The sequence below is a fragment of the Ictidomys tridecemlineatus genome, chromosome 7, assembly GCF_052094955.1.
Source record: "Ictidomys tridecemlineatus isolate mIctTri1 chromosome 7, mIctTri1.hap1, whole genome shotgun sequence".
In the NCBI taxonomy this organism is placed as follows: domain Eukaryota; kingdom Metazoa; phylum Chordata; class Mammalia; order Rodentia; family Sciuridae; genus Ictidomys; species Ictidomys tridecemlineatus.
The window spans coordinates 61,922,689-61,949,364 of record NC_135483.1 but is presented as its reverse complement, the minus strand read 5'-3'; the positions used below and the strand labels follow the sequence as shown (position 1 = coordinate 61,949,364).

Sequence of the window (26,676 nt, the reverse complement as noted above, 5' to 3'; positions counted from 1 at the left end):
CCAGCATCTTCAAGGGATGCTATAGCATTAACTACATACTGGCTATCAGAGAATAAATTAAATACAGAATCTTTGAACATCATAAAAGCTTGTAATACTGCATTGAGCTCTACCTTTTGAGCTGATTGTTTGGGTACTAAAAATGTAAAAGTTTGATCAGGGGTAACTACCGCTGCTGTACCATTGTTTGACCCATCAGTGAATATATTTGGAGCATTCATGATAGGGTTTTTTTTTGTCATTTTAGGAAAAACTACAGGATGCTTAGACCAAAAGGACAACAAGGGATTAGATGGCAAGTGATTATCAAATGAGACACTAGATTTACACATGATTATTGCCCAAGTATTTAACTCATTAGCTAACTCATCAATTTGATCCATAGTATATGGAGTAATAATTTTATTGGGAGAAATCCCAAACACTCCCTTCGCTGCTTTTATCCCTTTGAGTATTAATTGTCCTACAGCCTCAGGATATCTAGTAAGAATAGTATTAGGGGAATACGATAAATGTATCCACAATAATGGACCTTCTTGCCAAAATACTCCTGTAGGAATATTTTTTGTTGGTAGTACAATAAATAATAAAGGCAAACTTATATCAATTCTATCCAAATGCATATTTTCCATATATGTTTCAATGATTTTTAATGCCTTTCTTGCTTCAGGCGTTAACATGCGGGGTGAATTTGGATCTGATGGACCTTTTAGGATATCAAATAAGGGTCCTAATTCTCCTGTTGGTATGCCTAGGTAAGGCCTTATCCAGTTTATGTCTCCCAATAATTTTTGAAAGTCATTAAGTGATTTGAGTTGATCTACTCGTATTTGAATTTTTGGTGGACGGACCATGGTTGAGGATAATAAAACTCCTAAATAATTAATTGGAAAATTTAATTGTACTTTATCTATTGCTATGTCTAGATTATAATTTTTTAGTAAGTTTGTAAGTGTGGCATAACATTCTAGCAATGTGTTCTTATCTTTATGTGCTAATAACACATCATCCATATAGTGAAATATTTGTAGTTCAGGATTTTGATTTCTAAGTGGCTGGATTGCTTTATTAACATAAATTTGACACATAGTCGGGCTGTTCGCCATCCCCTGGGGTAAAACTTTCCACTCATATCTCTGATCAGGACCTTCATGATTTAGTGCAGGGATAGTAAATGCAAAATGTGGACTATCCTCGGGATGAATTGGAATTGAAAAGAAACAATCCTTAATATCTATAGTTAACACATGCCAGGTTTTTGGTAAAGCAGACAATTGGGGAATCCCTGATTGAGCAGGTCCCATAATAACCATCTCATTATTAATGGCTCTTAAATCTTGTAATAATCTCCATTTACCAGATTTCTTTTTAATGACAAAAATGGGAGTATTATGGGGAGATACGGAAGGTTGTAAATGTCCTTCCGCTAATTGTTGTTTGACCAGATCGTGGGCTACTTGTATCTTTTCTTTAGTCAGGGGCCACTGAGGAACCCACACTGGTCTTTCTGATTTCCATGTAATTTTGATTGTCTCAGTGGCCCTTTTTGAAAACCCAATCCATGTTTATTTATTTCTTGATCTATTTGAATTGGTGCTATCATATCTTGATCTTGTTTCCTTAATCCTTTTTCTTTTCTAAAGCCTTGTTTAGCCCTACTAGTGGGCGCGTTAGAATTGACGTTATTTGTTAATGTCAATCCTAATTGATCTAGGACATCCCGTCCCCATAAATTTATGGGAAGATGGTCCAATACATAAGGCTGTATAGTTCCTTCACATCCTTCAGGATCCCTCCAATCTAATACCATAGCACTTCTATGGGGGTTAGTTGCCACTCCTAGGCCTCGAAGCGTTTGAGTGGCTTGTTGCAATGGCCAGTGCTTTGGCCATTCCTGACGAGATATGATGCTGAGGTCAGCACCTGTGTCCAGCAGCCCATTAAAATCATGTCCTTGAATATTTAATTTTAGCATTGGGCGAGAATCTAAATTTAAAGAAAGCATAGCCCAATCTACACCTGTGGAGCCTAATCCCTTGGAACCTCTTTCTACATTACAACTGGAAAATTCATCATGTAGGCTGGGTATTATTAATAACTGTGCTATTCTATCTCCTGATGAAATTACGGATATACCTCTTGGAGAACTGGCTATAATTTTTATTTCACCCTCATAATCGGGATCAATTACCCCAGGACTTATCATAAGTCCTTTTAGTGTAGAAGAACTGCGTCCTAATAATAAGCCTACTGTTCCTTGGGGAAGAGGTCCTTTTATTCCTGTGGGAATGATTTGAACTCCCATCTCTGGAGTTAATACTGCTCTGGCAGAGGCACAGATGTCCAACCCTGCGCTCCCTCTAGTTTGTCTGATGAGGGATCTGATGGATAGTGCGTCCTGGGCACTACCTTGATGGTGCTGCTGGGTTCCTCCATTGCCCCGTATATTTGTGGCTTTGGGCCCCGGGGCATTGGGCCCTCCAATTCGTTTTTTGACAACGGGGCCTGATACCTTTCTTCACGATATTGTGGGTAGACACTTGGTCTTTGTCCATTTTTTGATAACGGAATACCCTCTATGGTGGTTTGAGAACGGCATTCATTAGCCCAATGTCTCCCTCTATGGCATCGTGGGCAAATACCCGGGATTCTACTCCTTTGATACCTAGCTTTGTTAAACCCTCCTCCTATGGGGCAATTTCTTTTAAAATGTCCTTTCTGATTGCAATTATAGCATGTTTTTGGTTTGGTATCTAAAGCCTGTTTTACTTCAGCTGCCATGACTTGTCCTTGTTCATCAATGTCGCTACATAATTTAATATATGTGTTTAAATCTCCATGTTTCCACGGTCTAATGACCTCTTTGCAGCAACGATTTGCTTGGTCATAAGCCAGTTGTTTTATAAATGGCATTGCCTGTTCTGTATTTTCAAATGTCTTAGAGGCTGTTTCAATAAGTCTAGCTACAAAGTCAGCGTAGGGCTCATTAACTCCTTGTGTTATCTTAGATAGTTGACCTTGTAAATCCCCTTGTCCCTTCAAAGTTTTCCATGCCTTAATTGCATTCATAGTGATCTGAGCGTATACGCCAGGATCATATCTAATCTGTTGCCTCTGACCCTCATAAGGTCCTTTCCCCAATAGCATTTGAGAATCTCTTTCAGGATAACCTGCTGCTGCATTTCGCCTAGCTGTCTCCCTGCAAAATTCCTCATTGGCAATTTTCCATAATAAATATTGTCCTCCATTTAGCACAGAGTGACACACGCTAGCCCAATCTTCTGGTGTTAAGTCCCAGCTGGTAATAGATTCGACCATTCTGACAGTAAAGGGAGCCGCAGGCCCGTAGGTTTGTACAGCTTCCTTTAATTGCTTTACTATTTTGAAATCTAAGGCACGGTAAACTCGTTCCCTTTCTTCTCCCCGCTCAACTACAGGGCATGCTAACTTTTGGGGTCCTGCCTCAGGATTCTGTTCATCACCTATGGAAACTGAGGGCTGCTCAGCTACAGGTGAAGCTGTTGGTTGAATTACGCCCTCTGGTGATGGAACGGAGTTAGTACTAGCCTCCCTATCTGAGGGTCGTTTTTTCCCTAAGCTTGCCTTCTTCAATTTTTCTTCTGTCTGACTAGCTTGAGGGACCTTTTGTTTTGCTTGACCTAATAAGTTTTCTGCCATAGCCTGGACCTCTAACAATTTACTTAACAGTCTTTCGGTTTGTTTTTTACTAGATTCTAATCTACTATAAAGGTAACGTAACCCAATAAGGTAGGATAGAAGAAAGCCAAAACAGAATGAAACAGAAACGGAGAGGAGAAAAATGATTATATCAATTTTTTCTTTCTCAGGGCCGAATAACTTAAAACCTTGAGCCAACCATTTTTCCCAATTCGCCTGAAAAAATTGTAAGGCTAGAGAGCCTGAAATAAAAGCAGAATAAATCAAAACAAAAATACCCATTCTGTCGCCTTTCCTTAGGGGCGAGCGATATCACTCACCTATAAATTTTGGGCGTTCCCCGTACAAGGGCCACCAAAATGCTGCAGGCTGGACGGCGGGGGCCCGCGTGAGCCTTGGCTCCGCTTCTGCCCGCTGCTGTTTTCACCTGCTGCCTTCCTGCTGGGCGCTTTCGCGGGTCGCTGTCAGTGCACGCCGGCTTGCGATGCTGCAATCCGGCTGAGCACAAAAACACAAGCCAGATGGAACTGAAACAAAGTTTTATTTTGTGAGAGGCCGTGTGCGTCCCCCTAACAAGCCGGTCCACACACCCACACACGTGTGTCCCTACCGGACCCGGGGGGCTCCACTTCCCCCGGAACACCCTCCTACCATCCTTCCCCAACCAATGGGAACTCTCCAGGAGTCTTGTAACTTGAGTCCCCAAATGGGCCTAAGTGAACAGTAGGAGCCCAATTTCCATATGAATGTAATACTTTGCAGTGGCTCCTAGCAGGGATTAGCTCATTAAATGTTCATAAAAACTTACGTGAGGCTTTTCAGAGGTGTTAATTTAACCAAGATGCAGAAGTTAGGTCATTGCTCAAGAGTAATACAGTTCTTGAGCAGCGAAATCTGGAAGCCTGACCCATGTGGCTTGACTTGGCAGGACAAGTTTTCTTAACCAGCACATGGGCAGAGGTCAAAGAGGGCCCTCAAACAGTGGTCAGAGCAGCATAACAATGAAGGACGCACGCTGCATCAGGCCGAAGGTGATAGGAGGGAGGTGTTGGAGGCAACAAATCCTGGCCACACTTGACAATTTAGTGGAAGGCTGCAGCCAGGGGGGTGGGGGGCTAAGACTGGGGGGGGGAGGCCTCTTTATTTCGTTTTATTTTGAGAAGAAAAAAAGAAATACCAGAACTTGTCTATCATAGTGCAGAAGGAGCATGTAGATAGGGAAAGGCTATTTCTTGTAGGGGTTAATCCTACCAGTGAAGCCACTGGAAGAGTCTCAGTACACGGGAAGACTTGTTTTTATTGAAGGAATAGGAGGGAGGAAGGAAGTGGTGGTTTATTGATTGAATGTGTTCATGAGTTGATGTTATTTTTTAATGAGAAATGGGATAGTGGCAGGGAGGTCTGAGCAGGCTGGGTGAACAGTGAACTTGTGAATTTCTCCAGTCCAGAGTTGATTTCTCACTGTGAATGTCTGTAACTGTAAATGACTCTTTCAATGGAATAAGATTGTTGTCTTCAATGTTTGATCTGTATCAGGTCCTACACCAGAGTTGTCTCTCTCTAAATATCTTAATAACCATCACCATTTAATTTCTCTTTCACAACACACATACACACTTAAATGTTGTTTATGAGATTATGTATGTTATAGATAATTCATTCTATGAGAAGGGACTAATGTATAATTTTTTCAAAAATTTGAATTAGTTAAAATTTACATTTTTAAAAAGAAAGATGAATTCAAGTTCATATCTTAGTGACGTGAGATTAATTAAAAGGGGTAATTTCCCCCCCTCAAACTTGCAAGAATGGCATAGGAATTCTTTCTAATGGGGCTCCAGTTCTGATTTCATCCTTTTATGAATACATTGTTTTTATCCTTTTATCTTGAAATGTGTAATACAAATCTAGTCATAGTTCTACATAAAATTTATACTGGGAAATCAGACTTATGGATATGTGCTTTTTATTTGATATTTAATAATGCCCTAAGGCAGGTAATTCAAATTTTTATTAAAGTGAAATGATTTGACAGTCAGACTTTGAATTTAATGCATGAATGTTTCATTTAAGCTCTTGGAACTAAAAAGGGGAAAAAAATCATGGTAGTTAGCTCTTCTCTAAAATAATGTTTAAAATATTTCAGATTTATTTTAGCTATGTTTTACTGAAATAACTTTAGTTTTTGGACATAAAATGACAGGGCTTATTTTATTTTTTGCATGAATGTCTGGACATCTGGAGAGCTTTGATAACCAAGATTTACGAACAATTTGAGACTTTTTAATATTACCATTTAAGAAGTATGAACTGTGGTTTTGTACCTGTTAAAAGAATTAGCAAGTAGTTGGCCAATGTGCTAGCAATTCTTTAGTTCAGCAGTGGTAGTTTAGTATTTTGGGGAGCCACTTGCTATTAAATGATTCTTTATGCAATGAATTTTTATATGATGCAGAAAAACCAAATCATAACAACAACCAACAAATAGTAACACCAAACTTTATGACTGGTTTACAAGTTATACTTGGTATCATAAGATTGGTTCTAATCTTGTGACAAAGTAGTTATATTGGCCTATTTATTTCATTAAGTATTGGCCCATTTTAAAGGCAATTCTGATGTTTAAAAAACTATTTCAGGGCTGGGGATGTGGCTCAAGCGGTAGCGCGCTCGCCTGGCATGCGTGCGGCCCGGGTTCGATCCTCAGCACCACATACCAACAAAGATGTTGTGTCCGCCGAGAACTAAAAAATAAAAATATTAAAAAATTCTCTCTCTCTCTCTCTCTCTCCCCTCTCTCACTCTCTCTTTCTTTAAAAATAAATAAATAAATAAATAAAAATAAAAAAATAAAAAACTATTTCATCTATGACTCAAATATCATTAAACAGTGCACATGCTCCCAAGAACTCTACTGAATTATAATTTTTTACTTTTTATTAAAAAAACAATGCTACAAGCCTCTCTAGATAGTTTGCTTTTCCCCCCTTAAAAGAGGAAAAATAAATTTTCCCCAAATAAATTAAGAGAAAAGAAGAAGAAGGAAAAGAAAGAAGGAAAGAAAGTGGTATGTGCAAATTTCTCTGAATACCCCTTGGTCAAAATCGTCCTCTTTTTTCTTTGTTGGTCTTTGAAGTCTGGGTCTTGAATGTGTTGCATTCTTCCCTATAAATACTTTTGCAATTAATAATACTGTCTTATAAACTTGAATAAAGCTATACTTAGCGTCAATTCCATGTTCTCTTTTTCAACCTAAAAGAGCTATAGGTCAGAAAAGGAGAAAGCATTATGGGAAAGGAGGGGGCTGTGTGGGGAAAGTGAAAATGTCAATTCTAAATAGTTGGTAAAAGCTGTTAACCTTCTGGGATAAATGAAAAGCCCAAAGCCACCTTTTCAGTCAGTAGAACTTAGACTTTCCTCACTGTAATCATCTAATATGATGCACACCACATTAGGGTGAGAATTGAAAGCTCTACAGATATAGCTGCTTTTTATTTACGGAATCATATAGATAGATGCCCTCAAAATGGAATGGATTTCGTAAGTGATCACAAAATGATTTGAGTAAAATGCTAAAGCACCAAGGATACTCAAATGATCTAGAATGCTTTGATTATGCGATATAAAATTATTATTAACCCAGGAATGAAAAACATCAAAGCTGCCAAGGCTGTCTTCAGAATTATTGAACAAGGAAAATTATTTCTGCTTTGAAATATATCTCTTTTCCATTTTAGTTTTAGAAGTGTTTAATTTATTATGGAAGAAAATTCCAAATTGATTTGGCTTTTTCTTGTCTGATGAATTCAAACAAAATTGTGTTTGAAAAGAAGAGGAGGACATTCTGCAGTCATGTACCAATGTGTAAAGTTGAGCATCAATATATCTTGATGCCTTAAATGTAGTAGATTTCATGATTTTGTTCCTAAAGAGTATATATATTTTCCATAAGAAAACCACTGTGGCCAGTTTGTGTCATCTAAAAATGTTCTATTATGCCTTTTACCCATGTAGACACTCAAGAGGTGTTTATTGATGTAAAAAAAATGGCTTTTAATTATCAGCAAAGAGGATTTGGTGTAGCTAAAGAAAGAATTTACTTTTAGAGGCTACGTGGAGGACTTTTTAAAATAGAGAGATGGATTAAATCTCAGATTCAGCTTTCAAGGAATACTGTGACGTTAAATGCTTCAAGTTCCTGGATGGTTTAGGTGGGAGCCTATGTGGACAAGAGGATGCTCTGAGAGGCCTCCCAAGGTGCCTTTGACTGCTGGCTAGTGTGATGAATATGCTTCTCTCTGTCTCTGTTCACTTTATCATGGAAAAGAAATATAAGATAGAATAGGCATCAGATAAATGAGGAATAAAATGAAATGAATGCTTTCTTATGAATAAGGTTGTCTTAGTCTCCAGCTGGAAAAGATAAAGCTAAAAGATTGATTTGAAGAAATTACCAAAAAAAAACAACGCTTAAAATGAGTGCAAAATCATTGGAAATGATGTACAATTATATGAGCATACAGAGATATTCCTTTTTAGATAATGAATCTGGTTTTAAAAAATATTTCTATACCTTCTAAAATGTAGGATATTATAGGAACAACAGATATCAAATGACAGCATTCCATTATGATCAAAAACCTTAAAAATGAAAGTAGAGGGAAAAATGAAACCAAAGTAGGATTAATACTTAGATTAATACTTTTTACAATTAGAAAAACTCAGAAGTACCTAGAAATCTAATTCAGATTAAGATAAGGAATTGACTATTAAAAATTAGATTGTTATTAGGCAGATATAAAGAGTTCATAGCAGACTATAAAAGATGAAACAGAAATCTCTGCTGTTTCAGTTATATAAGAATTAGGACTATTAGGGGGAAATTATCATTTTCTTTAACTTTCAGTGACATTTTACTTGACCTGCAGCTTTCTGTTGACAGTTTCTCATTCTTTTTTGTTTCTCTGATTTCTTAGCATTTGACAGAATTTGCCTGTCTGCCTTATTAGATCACTCTAGGAACTTACCATTCCAATGTGCTCCTTTCTGTCTTTTGACTATTTAAATCCTGTTTAGATTTGAAGGACCAGATATTATTTCCATGAATTATTTTCCTGGTTAACTGACCTTACTTCTTTTTACTTAGAGTTTATTTATTTATACCATATTAGTTTAGTTCTTATTTCTTTTGGGTTTCCTAATAATGTACTTGACAATAAGTGTTAGTACTACTTACTCCACTACACTGTAAATTTCTAGGTGCTAGAGTCAAATTAGTTTATAAGTATGGTTATCAAGCTTTCTTCATGAAAGACTTCTTAGATCCTTTAATATGCCAGGTTCCCAGAGAGTCTGCTATTCAGCACCGTACAAATTTATTAAACTAGAAAGCTATACAAGGATACAGGATGTGTTTTCGTAAATGAGTGGCAATCCACAGTGTCTGCTGTGATTTTGGAAGATTTGACATGGAGAGGTATAGGCAGAGCAGATGTGGGACCAGAGTCTCTAAGTACCCTTGCCTCTTCTTCACAGACCCTCAGTGAACAAAGGGCAGATACAGAATATGTCTTGAGATTTGGCTAAGCTAATTTGGACACAGTATAAAGTAAGGGTAAATTAAAAGATTTGAGATTATTCTGTACTTTAGTTAAAGCCTAAAACCCTTCATGAAGACCTTCCAGTAGTAATAGTCATCTATTTTCAGTAGTGAGACTGTGCCAAGCTCCATGCAAGGTGGCTCACACACGTGTCATCTCACTCCCAGCAACTCTTTAGGATGGGCATTTCTTTTCAAAAATCTTTTCAATAAAGAAACTAAGAGCCAGAAAGTTATCTTCAACCAATAAAATTAATAGAAATACTCACTGAAAAGTGATGTGCTTGAAAGTACACGCACCTGTTGTCCTTGTATCAGTGAACCCTGATCTATCTAATCAGCTTCAAGGAGGTGATTATATTTCCACTATAGACCAATGTGAAATTTCAAATTCCCAGCTTAGGAAATAATGAAGTAAACCTAACTGACCAATCTAGAACCTAATTGAGCATTTTACAAAGAGTAAATATTTGTTAATTAAATGAAAGTACTTACTTTCTTCTGTGAACTTTATATTTAACTTTGAATCATTTGGAGATAGTGAGTTGCATTGTGATTGTCTGCATATTGTCCTTTGCATATATTAGATATTATTATTTAATGACATGACAAAATAAGTGTCCATGTTTTTCTTTGCTAATCAATGGTGAGCATCTTTTAAAAAATTGTTTTATTTGTTCTTTTTAGTTATACATGACAATAGAATGTATTTTGACATATCATACGTACATGAAATATAACTTCCCATTTTTGTGGTAACTTCCCACTTATTGTACAGCATGTGGAGTTACACTGGTCATATATTTATATATGAACATAAGAAAGTTGTGTCTGGATTTATTCTGCTGTCTTTCCCATTCCCATCCCCTTTCCTTTTCCCCCAGTACAGCCTGTCCAGTCCAGTGGACCTCCCTAGCCCATTGTGAGTCACCATCTGCATATCAGAACATTTGGCATTTTGTTTTTTGGGATTGGCTTATTTCACTTAGCACAACAGCCTCCAGTTCCATCCATTTATTGGAAAATGACATAATTTCATTCTTCTTTATGGCTAATATTCCATTGTGTATATATACCCCGTTTTCTTTATCCATCATCTGTTGAAGGGCACCTAGGTTGGTTCCATAATTTAGCTATTATGAATTGAACTGCTATAAACATTGATGTGGCTGTATCACTATAATATATGTTTTAATTCCTCTGGGTATGTGCCGAGGAGCAGGATACTTGGGTCAAATAGTGGTTCCATTCCAAGTTTTCTGAGGAATCTCTATATTGCTTTCCAGAGTGATTGCACCAATTTGCAGTCCCATTGGTGAGCATCTAAAGGGCACTAAATATCAAGGACATTTTCAGATCTCATCTTACTGGATCTCGCAGCAGCCTCTGACATTGACTTCTTGTCATACTTTGTCCATAACACCAATTTTCTTTTTATTTTTCTACCTGGACCATCTTTGTATTCCCTACACAAATGTAGGAGGCCACTTAATATTGTGGTCCTCAGGGTTCTAATGTCTCTCTGGGCGAACTTGTTCTCACAGCTTCAGTCACAACTAAATGTATATGATTTACTCCTTTATATACCTAGCCGAGTTATCTCAGTTAAGTTCTAGAATTGACTCCCCAACTGTCTGTATAACTTTCTTTTTGGGTATGCCAAATGCATCTCAAACCGAACACATGCAAGATGGAATTTATGATCTTCTTTCACAGACCTGACCCTCTTCCAGTTTACTTTGAAATCTGAGTCACATGTGACCCCTTGCTTGCTCTCTTCTCCAGCATTTCCACTTTATCACCCAGGTCTGCACATTTGCCTCCTGACATCTCCCAAAGCCATCTGTGGGTCTCCATTTTCACCATCAGGACCCATAAAGTTAACATCATCTCATCTAGACGATTTGCATGTATTCTATATGAGACAATTAAAGAACAGTTTATAAAAAGACATGCATGAGGGCTGGGGTTGTGACTCAGTGATAGAGTGCTCATCTAGCATGCATGAGGCACTGGGTTTGATCCTCAGCACCACATAAAAATGAAATAAAGGTATCGTGTGTCCACCTACAACTAGAAAATAAATATTAAAAAAAAGACATGGATGACATACAGCACTCAATTTTGTCTGCCAGCTCTGATTAGTTGCTATTAGCTCTCTGGAGAGTGTTAAAAGGGATTCTGAATCCACATGTGAGAACCGGGGAAAGGGTGATGTGACCAAAAGGTAGTCTCTGTCATGGATGGGAATGGATATTGCTATTGCTATAAGTAATGTAAGGTTGTCTTATTGGCATCTGATTTAAATGTCTTAGGTATGAAGTATGGATGAGTTTTGGAAAATTGACCTGTATTAGATCTAATGATATGTAGCCAGGCATTAGCATTTACCCAAGGAAATACAGAATCATGGCAAAAATGACTCAAATTCCCCAACTATGCTTGTCAGTCTTTTCTTCTTCTTTGTGTACAGGTTATGTATAGCAAATTGCTTTCATATAGCAAAACTTAGAGAACCTGAAATCTCAGAATGGAAAAAAAAATGGTATGAGGGTAAAGGAATTGACCCAGATCTCTTTATTAGGGATGGAAGCCCTCTCCTGAAGAAGGAAAAGGGTGAAGTATCTTCCATTGAGGTTTCTATAACAAAATAAACTGCCTGGCTTCTAAACAAGAAAAATGTGTTTCTCCAGCTTAGAGGCTGGGAAGTCAACTTCAAGATGCGGTGCCACAATTCAGTGCCTGGCAAGGGCCCACTTCTTGGTTCATAGAATGGTGCCTTGTCACTGTGTCTTCATCTGGAGGAAGGAGCTAGCTTGTTTTCTGGGGTCTCTTTTATCAGGGAGCTAATGCTAATCATGAGGGCCCTACTAAAGATATCATCACCTCTCAAAACAGTTACCTCCTGACTCTATCATCCTGGGGATTAGAACTTCAGCATATAAAATAAGTAAAGGAAATAAACATTCAGACCATACCAGTAAGTTAAAGAAGAAACTTCACATGACATGACCCTCAGATGAGAAAAGTGCTGAGAATCAAATCTAGGGCCTCGTGCATGCTAGGTAAGTGTGCTAGTACTGAGTTACATCTCCAGCTAAAAATATTTTTAACAAAATCATACCAAACTTTTTATTTAACTATAGGTTTTAGGGTTTTAATGATAAAACTATAGGTTTTATTATGATTATTTTTATATTAGTTACATATAAGTCTGCTTCATTCTTTTGGCTACTTCAATTTTATTTAAACAATTTAGTTAAAACATGTTTTGACAATATACAAAGCTAAAATAATTTAGCTAATGCCCAGTTCTTTAGACAGAATCTGAAATATTTGTTAGACTATATGGAGGCTTCTTCAATCAAGAAATTTACAATAAATACCTTCTCCAAATACTTGATTTGTTAAAATGATTGTTAAAACCATTCTGGTTTTGCATAGGTCTGTTTTCCATTATAGTGCTTCTTAAAACAAACCTTTTCAACATTTCTGAATTTCTTATTGTTCCGAATTCCTGTTGTTCATTCTTTTATGAGTTTTATTTGAAACTCGGAAAGGTCTTTAGGGCTTTTCTACAGAAAGCATTTTCAGAGACATCTTAGAAGCATGGTGTTGAATTGGATTTCAAGAAATTCTTTAATCTAGTCTTTTGCCTGAAGAGGTCTTCAACTAAATTATTCTAGAGGTTTACTCCCCACACCTAGTGGTGGTGGGGGGAGAAGCAAATAAAATATCTGTTCTCTGAGAATACCTATTTCAGCATTTCCTTACTTCTGTATAATACAAAAATGATTTTAATAAAACCCTCATGAAACACTCTTACTATTCAGTGTTGGAAAGCTATTTTGATGGTAATATTCTTATTTTCTGTAGATAACTATTTTTGATGAATATAATTGGTTATATTTCAAGTAATAGTTTTTTTCCTTCTGTTAGCAGTATGTGGAAATTCCACCAACCTTTATGCAGCAGAGAAACTCATGTATTTTTTTTGCAGATATGAATGTTCATTCTGATTTTAGTATAAGTACAACCAATAGTTCTCTAATGGTATCTTTTCTTTCAAGAATGATTATATTCATTGGGTCCCAGCAATAAAATTACTATAATGGGGAATAAAGATTGTAAGTAAGAATAACAATGTTATTAATCATTGAAATTAGTCATTTATGGCACATTCCTGTACCTGAAATATTTCTGTAGGAAACAAGACTAAAACCCACATTTACTTATAATTAGACACAATACAAACCTTCTCTCATTATAATAGTTGCCCAAATCCCAATTCAACTTAATTTCATTGACTTTGATTTCTGGACTAAAGCATTAAGCTTGAACTAGTGAAAAATGTGTAATATGTGCATTCAATTAAGAAGTAATTAGATACTCAATCACCCTTACAACACACTAGGGATTAGGAAAGAAGGAAGAAAAATGTGACTCGCTGTAGTGTATAAAACAGTTTTGTTAATTAGTTTAGTGCTAATTGAGATTGAGAAAGTGTCAGAGTATCACATGAGCTTACTTCTGAATAACTTTAAAAGCTAAGTTTAGTGTTATATAATATGTTAGCACAGAATAATACACAAATTACGTGATTTGGCTATAAAGATTGGGCCACAGTTTATATACATGAGCTAGTGAATGATATGCGTACAGAAGGAAGAGACGCTGTACTGTACTTTATCTCATTTAATCCTCATAACAATCCTGTGAGGCTTCTGCTTTTATTTTCATTTTAGAAGGTCAAGTAACTTGCTCAAGGTCACAGTCAGTAAAGTGCAAATCAAGATCACAGACCTAGGTAGGTCTAACTCTAAACATTGCATGCACCTTTTTCACTATACCACATTTCAAAATAACAGAGGGCAAAAAATATGCACTTGTTTGTATATCTCAACTTCCTTATCTCCTTTAGATAAGTTTCTGGAAATAAGATTTCTGGGAACAGAAGACCATACATGCTTTCACTTTCCGATAATATGTTGCTGATACCTCTTATGACAGGTATGCTGATCTGTGTTTTCAGCATTGATTGAATACTTTACAAAAAGTATTTGAGCCAACACTTGTCAATCATTCAGGATACTTTCTACCTCTTTATCGTTTTCTTCTTACCCTTCCACTTACTGAAATGTATTCATGTCATCAATTGAAATTGCTGTGCTAAAAGTTTCCTTTGATTTTTCTTTGTTCTTTGTTCCCGTGGTTTCAAATATAATACCAGTTCATGGTGGAAAATACACATGGTACAGAACAAAACGAATCAGCAGCACACATCTCTGAAACACTCCCCTCAGGGAGAGCCCTCACCAGCACCCAGTGTTCTGGTGCACATGGAAGCCCGGGCAGGGATGGGTAGATGTCTCCACTTCCATTCTCAATTATCATTCCACCATTCAAGAGCTGTGTGACATTGGAAAAGTTACTAATGTCTTTAAGTCTCTCTCTCTCTCTCTCTCTCTCTCTCACACACTACACACACACACACACGACAGCACTCACACATAATATTCAGCACAAAAAAAGTGCTTAATGTGATTTGGGGTAATGTTTATTGGGTACCAATAAACATTACCTTTATCATTTTTTTGTGATGAATATATGTGTGTGTGTGTGTGTGTGTGTGTGTGTGTGTGAGAGAGAGAGAGAGAGAGAGAGAGAGAGAGAGAGAGAGAGAGAGAGAGGGAGGGAGAGGGGGGGGAGAGGGAAGGAGAAATGGCTGTGTATATATCATATATATAATGTTCCTTATGAGCTTATACTGTGCATGCTGTCTTTCTGTAGATGTGAGCATATATCCATTAATGTCATGAAATAACTTTTAAGTAGTTACTCAGCATATGTTAAAGTGTGTATAAAGATTTATTGAGCTGTTCCTCTATTACTGTACATTTTTAGGTCATTTCCAGTGTAATGCTATTATCAACAATTCTTTAGTTAACTTACCCACTATTTCCTTTAAAAATTCTTAGTAATAAGATTACCAGATCCATGTTTTATTGTAACATGTATGCAAATTGCTCTCCTCACAAGTTGAATCAATTTATGTTCCCACTAACAGTGCACTAAATCCTTCTCTTCATTTCACTAATGTTAGTATTTTGAATCTTTCCATCATTGCCAACCTGATTATGATTCCTTCACACTGTAAGTCCTGACTTATTCCTGAAGTCTTTCTTTTCTTCCATTAATCTATATGCTCATGATCGTGAACCACAAGGTTGGTGGCATTAGTGTCTCTTTCAGTGCTGGGTAGGAAAAGACACCTTACAATATTTTATGCAGAATTTTTTCATATGTAATTTTCCCAGATGAAGTTTAGATCACATTTTATCCGAGGATAGAAGTAAAGAACAAAAGAGAGGGTAAGAAAAAGAGAATGAAGGTAAAACAGAAGAAATAGAAAGAATCCTGCTAAAATTTGTCATTCGCATTGCATATAATTTGAGGAAATTGGTATGTTTTTAATGTTGACTCTATGAAGCAACAATGCATAGATCTTTGTTTACTACAGTATTTTAAAGTCATCTATACATTTTGTCATTTTCTCTTCTCTCTGAACTTACTCTGGGTGGCCTGTTGGGCTCTGGAGTCAGCCTGGGGGGGTAGCTTGGCAAGGAGCACAGAACCTAAGCTTGCTGTTCCCCCAGTGGGAAACTAGTCTTTCAGCCTTATTTTCCTCAAGTTACGAAGTAGAAACACTAAGAATCATAACTTCCTAGGGATGTTGTAAGGATTAAATGAGATATGACAAAATACATGACACAGAGCTAAGCAGAGGGTTAGCATTCACTAACTGTGAACAGTCACTATTGTTAATGTTATCATTGACTTTGACTAGTGTCCTTTTTCATTGTGTTTTTACATTGGTTGATATTTTTTTTCATTTTCTTTTTTATTGTGGTGCTGAGATTTGAACCCAGAGCCCTGTGCATACAAGGCAAACACTCTACCAACTGAGCTATATCCCCAACCCCTATTTTTTTAAATATATATTTTTAGTTGTAAATGAACACAATACATTTATTTTATTTTTATTTTTATGTGATGCTAGGGATCAAACCCAGTGCCTCTCACATGCTAGGCAGTGTTCTACCACTGAGCCACAACCTCAGCACCCCAAGCCCCTATTTTAACTTATTTTCATTTTTGTCCCTGGCTTTCTTTTGAATCTTTCATATAGTTGCCAGTAGGTTTCTGTTGATTATTTTGAGTTTTCTATATAGACCATGATAACACCTGTAAATAATGACAGTTTTATCTCCTCCTTTCTAATTTGAATAACTTACTTCATTGCACCACTGAGTCCTTGCAGAATAATGTTGAATAAGTAACTGTGTTTTCTGGAACCCTTCTCTTATTTCTGATAAGCTTTGATTTCTAGTTCCAATGGTTTGTTTTCTCATCTCTTTCCTTTGTATCTTCAAAAGCATTTGATACTATGCATCTCTTCCTTTCTCTTTCTTCTCTATTTTTCTTCTTATGCTGTTATTAGTAAGTACATTGAAAAAGGTGGCTACATGCCTTTGCTTTTAATAGAAGGGCATTTATTTTTAATCTTCTACAGGGTGTGTGACAGTATTCTAGGGACTCTGAAAATATAGACAGAAGCAGACATAGACTTTCCCCTGAAGGAGCTTCCAGCCTAGTATTGGGTCTATAGGTTCATAGTTAAATAGGTCCATAGCTGCTCAGGTTCATAGCTAAATCTAAACCTGAGCAGCATGTACAGACTGCCCCCTAAGGAATTGTCCATAGTTCAGGAGAAAGAGTACACTCTAAAAGAGAGCCCTTGTTGCTGGCATATTACTGTCCTAAAAGCTTCTTATTTTGGAAATGTGATCCTGAATTGTTGTACTTAAAGAGGGATGCTTTGAATGGGTTGTTTGTTAGCTGATCTGGACTTCCCAGACAACATGAGTCTGTGACCTGCCTCTGGGGGTAGGGTGTGTGTGCACATGTGCTTTTCTATTTTTAGTAGCTTTTCAGGAAATTCCCCAGTAGGGGTTTGATTTGCACTCATTCCCTAGGGTCTCTTCATAGAAGATAATTTAAGGTTCAAAACAGTCATATGAAAGACGACATCTGTTATAATTGCACTGAAACAGCTGATGACTTAGAAGACTCCTTAAGATGTAGCCATCCTTTAAGGTCATCATTATGAACAATGATCATTGCATAATAGAAATTTTCATTTATATTTAAGCTTTCATGTTTAGATTTAGGTAAATGGGGACTTGGAAGAATTTCCAAAGTGATGAATGTAAACTTTTGTTTTTCAAAGTGTCATTTTCTTTTATTTTTTCTTTCCCCCCCCTCCCTTCTTCCTCCTCCTCCTCCCCCTCCTCCTCCCCCTCCTCCTCCCCACCCCTCCTCCTCCTTCCCCTCATACGTGGTAGGCAGGTTCCCTACAATTGAGCTACATCCCCACCCCCTAAAGGGTCATTTCTTTAGATGTTTTACCTAATACATTTATATTCTAGTTTCCATGTATTTCAATTATTGGAGAAACTTCAGAAAATACACAGAATGCATGAAAAGTAACTTCTGGTATAAATAATGATCATACATTTAATATAGACAATTAATTTTGTTTCCAATAAAACCTGCATTAGAATAACAGGAAAAAGATTTTTAGGTACACAAACCCACAAGGATGGAGAAAGCAAGAGGGGAGACAAAAGTGTCCATCTTTTGGAATCCGGGAGCAGATGGTTGTGTGATAATGGATGTAGCAGATGTGTGAGGAACAAGCCTGTTACTCTGATAGGATTGCTCCAAGCCCCAGGAATTGGCAACAGGTATCTCTAGATGTTGGAATGAAAGGAGGCTCACGTCCCCTGTATTGGTTAAGAGCTGTTTCAGAAGCAGTTACTGCTTCAAATCCCCTCTCAAGACCTGGTGGATGTCTGGAGATGCTCTTCCTCTGGGGAGAATGAAAAGAATCTCTGTATGAAAGAATATAGGCACAACTGAAACTCGTAAGACCTCAACAACACCACCCCCGCCCAAAACAAATTAGTAATTTCCTCAGAATTCATGCTCCCTTCCCCTCCACTTGGCCTTCAATACTACTCCCCATACAGAAAACTGGATAGAGCTTCTGTGCAGGATCTGACCAATCAAAGGGCCCAAAGAGCCCCATCATATTCATCCTGTGGTGAGCTCATGACGGACAGGCCTTCCCAGGGCCCTTGGTTGTCGCAGTTGTTCTTCTCTCTTAGATATGAGTAGTTAAGGATTGTTTGTAGAGTGTCTGTACTATGAAATACCTAAATTAGAAAAAAGGCAAGTTTAAAGAAATAAATACTCAACAGGAAGCAAAAGACTTCAAAATGTCCTATTTTCAGAGAGGTGAGGAAAGAAATAGCAACCATATAGAAAGAATAGGATTTTTTTTTTTTTTTGGAGGGAAGAGGGAGGTAACAGAGATTGGACCCAGAGGTGCTTAACCACTGAGCCACATCCCCAACCTTTCTTATTTTTTGAGACAGAGTCTCACTGAGTTGCTTAGGGCCTCACTAAGTTGCTGAGGCTGGCCTCAAACATATGATCCTTCTGAATTGCTGGGATTGCAGGCATGCACCTCTGTGTCTGGTGAGATGATTAAAAAAATATATATTCATGAAACAAAAAGCTTTTGGAAATTGAAAACATGGCAGCATATTTAAGCACTTTACTACAGAATCTTAAAAATTTTGTAATGTCTTAGTATACAGGGAAGGCTAAATAATGGAACATAGTAGAGAATAAAGAGAAGTAGAGGATTAATCAATGTGATTTATTATTAATAGGGAAACTAGAAAGAAAACACAAAATGAAGGTGAGGAACACAGTAACAGAATCAGTCAAAACATTTTTTTTTTCAGAATTTAGGGACGTAAATTTACAGATTAAAAAGACCAAAGGCTTTCTAGCACAGTAGCTCAAAATATACTCACATCAAGGCACTGTTATTGTGATATTTCAGAACACTGAGAGAGAAATTACAGAGGGGAAAAATAGGTAAATATCAAGGAACTAGAATTCGACTTTTGAGGAGCAAAGCTAAAAGCAAAAGTCAGTGATCATGACCCACAGAATTCTGCAGAAAAGTCTAAAGCACCTAAAGAATTCCTTACCGAAATTCCCAACCAAGGGTGTAAATAGAATAGTCGTTTTCAGATATCAAGGTCATCAAAAATTTATTTCTCAAGAAGCTACTAGATGTGTCTCACCAAAGTGAAGAAATAAGCCAAGAAAAAAAAAAGTGATATCCAGAAAACAGGAAATCCAGCAAAGCAGAAAGGTCAGGGGGAATGTCCAAGATGATGGTGGAGCAATCCATAGGCATGGAGGGCATTAAGGTGTGAACTAGGGGAGAAGGCTCTAGAAGAGCTTTCTCCCATGATACGATGCTGGGTTTGTCTTAACTTGAGAGTCAAGCACTTGGTAAGTAGTTTTGGTTTCAATCAGAAAACTAGATATAAAAGCCCAAGATATTCAAAACTATATATAAAAACCCAAGATACTTATTCATTCTGACATAAACAAAACGTCATTCACGGAAGGGAATTTGAATGAAGACATGTAATTCAGTTCTAATACTATTTCTATTTTTACAATAATAGAAACTGATTATTTTTTTTCAAAACAAAAACAGCCATATTTATTTTATGTGTTCATTTGTCACATAATTCTCAGATAAGGATTAGGTAAACAAGATTACAAACTAGACTTATTTATAAACATAACAAGTCTCAACAAAAATTACTGCATAACTATTTGGAGGATGGGGTGACGGGAAGGGTTTATGTGTGTCTGGAGTGGAGTGTGTGTATGGGTGCATGCACACATGGTAAGGGTAGCTGACAGGAGGGAAGGAGGGCAGATCTTCAACCTCCACAGGGAAAGTCGGTATATAATATGAAAACAAATTGAGTGGTAGTCAACAACCATGCCATTTGGCTCTAGGGTATCAATAAAATAATCAGAGAATAGAGGAATATGAAATTGGTTGACACATGGGATTGGGAAAAGATAGTCTTTATAGCAAACATATTAGAACTATTTAAACCTTTAAACTATGTATAATTTTGACACAAAAAAGCAAAATTTCAAGCAGGAGTACTTGCTACTGTTTTCCACTTTTCTACACACACACACACACACACACACACACACACTCACTTTCTTGGAGTGTTTGCTTTGGATAAGATGTTGTGCTGGGTCTTAACAATGCAGATGTGACCACACATATTTCTATCACATGGAAACTGTGGGAAGTAAATTTCAGACAAATGACATGGGAAATAATGAGCCATTCTTCACATATTATACTCAGCATATTATACCTATTGTCATATTCTCACACACTCCCTAGGTAGTAGTTATTATTATTTGGGGATCCGAAGGGTCATGGGTATTGCCTAAAATCTTACAGCAACTTGGTGGAGGATCTGAAATTTGAACATGGGTTTCTCTGGTTCCAAATCCATACCCTAGAATGTGATCGATTGAAGTGTATTTCCAGGTAACCTATACCTGCAGTAAACGACATCAAGTGTACATTTGGGAGGAGAACTAATATAAAGATTATTCTCAGAAAGCCTTGGCATTGGGGAATGTCATTTTCTCTGTTTAAACAATATTAGAGTGTGAAAACTCAACATCATAGTGTATTATTTTTAGTTTCCTCTGTGAGAGAAATTTGAGGCGAGCAAGTATCCAAATTCACAAGCAGATTATACACCCAGGTAAATTAGAATTCCTTTAGCATACCCTGGGAACCCCCTGAATCATGCCCTTGAGCTTCGAAAATGAAAGGGACGTAAGTGGGCACGTGTATCTTTTGCCCTGTAGGTGTGAGCTAAGTGTTAAAATGTTGCCTCTTTGGGAAGACCTAATCTTGGTGGTTAGAGTAACTGCACATTTTCCCACCCATCTCTTCACTGATATTTTGGACCCTGGTAGCTTAAGTTTTGAAAGTTTGGATATAGTCTTAAAATGAAATTATGTTTCATAACTTAGAAAATGTATCTCTAGACCAGCCATTCCCAGGTGAGCTCTGCAGTGCACTGGCCGACCAGGGTTATGGGTTAAATCAGGAGGGAATGGCCATATGTGACTGCAGATTTCCAGATAGAATATCCTCCCTGTGGATATTTACAGTGCACATTAGCAGATTACAGACTGCAGTGGTTTTGAATTAACTCTACTTTACCAGCGTCTCCAGTTTTGTTTTTGTTTCTTGGGGAGGGGGTAGCAGGGATTGAACTCAGGGGCACTCGACCACCTAGCCACATCCCCAGCCCTATTTTGTATTTTATTTAGAGACAGGGTCTCACTGAGTGCTTAGCACCTCCCTTTTGCTGAGGCGGGCTTTGAACACACGATCTTCTTGCTTCAGCCTCCTGAGCTTCCTGAGCTGCTGGGATCACAGGTGCATGCGATTGCACCTGGTGACTCTGTGGTACATGGATTCATTTTTTTCAATCAACTTCTTATGTTATATGGAACACATTTTGGGAAATACTGGGCTCAAGACTATTTACTTTTTGCAGAAAGTTCATGTAGTGTGACTTTCAGGCTCCATTTACCTCTGAAATGCAGTGATTTTACAAATTGATTATCATTTTTATATCATTTTATAATTTGTGGACTTGTAAAAATATATACACAATGCCCTCTTTTACCTTTGAAAACCTCTCTTTGAGGTTCAATCTTACAGATCTGATTCCAGGAGACAAAGTTGGGAAGAGGTTGGTCAAAGTTTACAAACTTTCATTTAGGAGGAGACAATATTGTATTCTTTCAAAATGCTAAGAGAATAGATTTTAAGTGTTCTCACCACAAAATGACAACTATGTGAGGTAATACATTAATTTAGTTGATTTACCCATTCCATTATGTGCACAAACATGTTCATAGATATATATTTCAAAATGTTGTATATGATAAATATTATACAATTTTACCTTTTAATTAAAAATAAATTCTTAAAATTTCTTAAAAGATTTCATCAGGACTTGCTATCCTATTTGAAATGCGGTTTGGAAATATATACCCAAGATTATAAATATTTTCTGGGAGATTATTTCAGAAATTATACATATACACATATACTTATGTACATGTGAACAAGCAAATCCACAGATACACATCCTAAAGTACTTCACTGTATCGTGATTTATTAAGGAAGGAAATCATTTGTTTCCACTTCTCTAATGTGAATATCCTTTCACATAAAATCTTTGTATGATTGGATGATTTTATCTGTATTGTAATTTGCCAAGCATATAATCCCAGGTAAAAAAGTATATGCGTTCGGAATTTCACTAGGTGCTTATTGTCTAAAAGATTGGACCAGTTTACATGAGGCATCTGTAGATGTAGAAGTGTCATGTTCCCACTATCATTGCTGGTGATGCAAGTAGAATGTTGTTGAACTAAAATCTTAGCCAATGTCCTTTCCTTAAGTAGGAAGCATATTTTTCATCATCTCAAAAAGTGCTGTTGTCTCCTATGTTAAGCAGTACTTATTATTTGTTCATGTATTTAATTGAATTTTAAAGTTTGTAGACAAAGAAGTGGTCTTTGTGCTCTTGGATTACCATTATATGTGATTCTTACACATGAATTTAATGGCAGTGATTTAAAACCTTATTTTTACTTACTAGATATGAAAAGCAATGTTTTTGGTTTGTAAAATAGTTCAAACATTAATTTATTTATTTTGGTAGAAAATATTAGTTTCTGTGAAATTTTGTACCCATTATCTGTCATAGAAATAAAATCATGGTGGACTTTGTGGAAAAAAAATGCAGAGATAATGAACTTGAACATCAAGATCTTTCTAAATTTCTTATAAATTTGTTAGCTTTTCCTCTCTGTGATTGGACTGTCGAAAGACTTTTCAGTCTGCTGTGGAGGAATGTCCCTAACATAATTGATCATTCTTTTTGCCTACAGGAGGAAGACAATGGTCCTATGGTGCCCTTGGATGAGAAATGGAAACTTTTGAGCTGCAGCTTCAGTTTATCCTCAAAGCCTGCATTGTTTGTCTTCCTCTAATCCAGTTTTGATGGACATCTATGACAGTTTCCTGTACAATGCTGTAATGAAATATTAGAAATGGCTATACATTCAAAAGAAATCCCATATTATATCCACATCACTGCTGCTAGTATTCATATTTTTGCACATACTGTTTATTGCTAATGTGTAGAAGGAATGAAACTAGTTTTCAGAGTTGTTATTAATATGAATATATACTATGTATTAATATTGAGACAGGAAAAATACATTACCAGCGTTAGCAGTCATTCATTTCCTGTCTCCAACAGAAAATTCGCTTATTCAAAGATGAGTATAATTCTTGGTAATAAAATAAGAATTTTGATCAAGAACAGCCTAGAGCTTCAAAATGCATTGTAAAAAATTAGTACAAATCATGTCTCATGTTATTTTTCAATACCCATACCACAATGTCAGACTGGTTGTCATGGAAAATATTTTGGGAATTAGTTCAGCATCATACCTTATACATTACATTCTTAAAGGATTTAATTGAACATGTGAATGTAGTCATATTTATTTGACATATCTGAAGCTGTGGTTTCTAATAATTTGAGAAAAGTATAAGAAACATGTTTTTAAAAAGGTGGGTACAGTGTACTAGGGATAGCTTTATTTTCCACAAACAGAAATACAAATTTAATAGTATCCAGTATTAATTTAGTGCTTTACACTTTGTAAAACTTCAGAGTGTTTTGTTCTATGGATGTCACCTCTTTGTTATGTTAAAAACATTTCTTTCAAAATTGAGCAGCAATATTCTTATTTTAATTCATTTTAAGTACTACTAGTAAATTGAAGTATATACTTAGTTGCAGTTAAATGTGATAGAATTAGATAATTTATGTAAAGAAGTAGAGTGCCTGATAAAAAGCAAGTTCTCAATAAATATTTGTTGTTGTTGTTATAATTGTTGTAAAACGAATGACTTCAATAACAGCTCCAACTTGAAGGCACTTTGTGATATAAAATGTCTAAGTTAGGAAGGTATAGAATAACTATGAGTTCAGAGGTTTTAGATGTGTTGGGTAGAGGTAGTATTAATAGGAGCATTAATACAAATAAAAATCATACCAGCTGGGTACCATGGTGAATGCCTGTAATCCCAGTGGCTCAGGAGGCTGAGGTACACTGATCAGAAGTTCAAAGTCAGCCTCAGCAACCTATCCAGGCCCTGAGCAATCTAGTGAGACCCTGTCTCAAAAAAAAAAAAAAAAAAAAAAAAGGGCTGGGTATCTGGTTCAGTGTGATTAAGCAGCCCAGTGTTCAATCCCTGGTACAAAACGAACAAACAAATAAAACCAGATTTCACTGAGAATGAAAGCAAGAAAGATTCATCATGGAGTACTGGTCGGAGCAGAAAGGACTAGAGCCACAGCAATGAGGAGAGCAGAACTTGCAAAGGGCTGGGATATCTCTGTAGCCCTTGACCACAGTAGAGCAGCAGTAGGAGAGCATGTGTAGATGGACAGAATATCTCACTTTATTTATTTTTGGGTGGTGTTGAGGATTGAACTCAGTGCCTCACACAGGCAAGAAAAGCACTCTAGCACTGAACTATAGCCCCAGTCCTGGATACTTGCTTTTTGTAATTCTTGATATTCACAAATGAGGAGTTAAACAAGCATTTTTGAAAAAAATTGTTGTATATACATCTTATAGCCAAGTACTATTACCACCTATGTGCAAACGTGGGCTGCAGAAGGTAGCCTCCTGTGTAATTAACTTCCGAAGACTAGATCTGAAGCCCTACTTGTATGACCAGTCATGTGATGCTACTCTTTCTCCTTTGGCAGACCCTCTTCAAGACCTGGGAGAAAACAGTGCAGAGATGCTGGTCTCTTCTGTTCCTAAACAGCCAGGGTCTGTGCTTGGACTTTACTTCTCAGGCTTTCTACAGCCTCCTGCCATCTCTTTTTGAAATATACAATATAGACAAACATAACAATAAAGACTAATATAAATGACTTCCATGGCGATATCTAGTTTCCCATATTTCATTCTCCAAGATGTTTTTCTTTCCTTCCTTCCTTCCTTCCTTCTTTCTTTCTTTCTCTTTCTTTCTTTCTTGTCTTTTTCTCTTTTCTTTTTTATTTTGGCGGGGGCGGGAAGCAATCAAATTTATTTTCTGTGAATTTCTGAAATGCACTATTTGATTCAGATGGTGAGATTGTGTGGAGGGTTAGTATTGTTTAATATGGAAAACCTGTTACATCTCAATTGCATACCTCAGACTCATAACACCAGTGTTTGTAGGAAGGGCTTTGAAAGGGCAATTTGTCTATCAACAAAACCGTAAATACTGATTTCTCTTTTGTTTTGATCCTAGGTGGGCAAAGAAAACTAAAAGCTATGCAATGGGACTTGAGAGGGAGCTTCTCAGAGCAAAAGGGGAGGTAATTAGCTGGGAATAATTGACAAATTTTACACATCTTGAAAATTGACTTAGGGTGGGTTTTGTTTACAAAAACAGTAAAAGCTTTTCATATAGCTTTCAGATATCACCTGCATCTGCATGTGTAAAGTAATATTGTTCTCAGAAGTTTTGTCAGGTAAGATAATTTGAGTCATCTAATTTTTGTTATTGATCAGCCTACCTAAAGGCTTACCAATTTTGTTGACTTTTCCAAAGAACCAAAATTTGATTTGGTTGGCTTAATCTATTGCATGACTATTCTCTGTTTTCTTAATCTTGGCTCTAATCTTTATTTTTTCATTTTCTTACTTAATGTTTGCCTTGGATTTTATGTGCTTTTCCAGTATATTGAGGGGGAAGATTAGATTATTGATTACAGGTTTTCTTTTTTAATCAAGGTGTTTATAGTTATACATTTTCCTTAAGCATTGCTTTGTCTGCATCCAAGTGCCAAGGCAAGAGTAGAAAGCAAATTTTATTTAAGAATAGAAGACAGAGTGGGGAGGAGACAGAGAGAGAACAAAGCTCCTGAGAGGAGCCGGGACCCAGAGCTGGTGACCCTGGGAATGGTGGTGTCTTGCCCCTTCATAGATTTTAGGTTTCCTTTCATCTCATGACCCCTCCTCCTCTTATCTTGCCCACATGACCACAGGCAGGAAAGAAAGTAGCCCTAGGGGACAATCCCAGGTGTTGGAAAGTGTGATCCTTCCCCTCCCCCGGAGGTGTTAGCAACTTGTCAGTGGGGAAATGCTGTCTACCCCTTTCTTTTTCTTTGATAACCAGCTACCTGTCCTTTGCCCCTGTCTCAGTGGTCAAAGAACATACTTCATATAATCTTGATTTTGTTAAATTTATTAAAACTTCTCTTGTGGCCGAGCATGTGGTTTGTCCTAGAGAACACTAAGTGTGCACTTATGAAAAC

At 36.9% G+C, this 26,676-nt stretch overlaps 1 protein-coding gene across 1 annotated transcript in view; it reads left to right on the top strand.

Annotated features, from left to right (window-relative positions):
• Ca8 (carbonic anhydrase 8) overlaps nucleotides 1-25,305 on the top strand; it is a 96,760-nt gene extending 71,455 nt beyond the window's left edge. Inside the window, exon 9 of the mRNA XM_005322977.4 lies at nucleotides 23,234-25,305. The gene's annotated coding sequence lies outside the window, so the exon portion shown is untranslated. The remainder of the gene's footprint in view (nucleotides 1-23,233) is intronic.
• Nucleotides 25,306-26,676: the final 1,371 nt, after the last annotated feature.